The sequence below is a fragment of the Nanorana parkeri genome, unplaced genomic scaffold, assembly GCF_000935625.1.
Source record: "Nanorana parkeri isolate BGI_ZX_2015 unplaced genomic scaffold, ASM93562v1 scaffold4299, whole genome shotgun sequence".
Lineage (NCBI taxonomy): Eukaryota > Metazoa > Chordata > Amphibia > Anura > Dicroglossidae > Nanorana > Nanorana parkeri.
Window position 1 is genome coordinate 6,453 of NW_017310562.1, and position 487 is coordinate 6,939.

Consider the following 487-nt stretch of genomic DNA (forward strand, 5'->3'; position numbering starts at 1 on the left):
GAACTCCGGATGGATCTACCCCAGGGAACTTTATTTAGGACTGCCCCAATGTTTGGCTGCTGGGGGAACCCTTAGAGAAGCAGAATCCCTATCACACTATAGATACCGATGATCTCATTTCCTGATCCTTCCCCCATCTCCGAGCCTCGTGCCTCTCGTCTGGTCTGATCATTCCTATGTAACCAAAATACATTTCTGATCCAACCCCGAAAATATCTCCCTAACCACAGAGCGCAAATACCGAGCGTACCGTGTCTGCAGTCTCTGGCCATCTCCTGTACTATGTCTGCAGTCTCTGACCATCTCCTGTACTATGTCTGCAGTCTCTGACCATCTCCTGTACTATGTCTGCAGTCTCTGACCGTCTCCTGTACCATGTCTGCATTCTCTGACCATCTCCTGTACCGTGTCTGCAGTCTCTGACCATCTCCTGTACCGTGTCTGCAGTCTCTGACCATCTCCTGTACCGTGTCTGCAGTCTCTGACC

General features: G+C 50.7%; 1 protein-coding gene across 1 annotated transcript in view; it reads left to right on the top strand.

Moving 5' to 3' along the window:
* LOC108803832 (secreted frizzled-related protein 2-like) overlaps positions 1 to 487 on the top strand; it is a 7,289-nt gene that overhangs the window by 6,194 nt on the left and 608 nt on the right. The window lies entirely within an intron of this gene.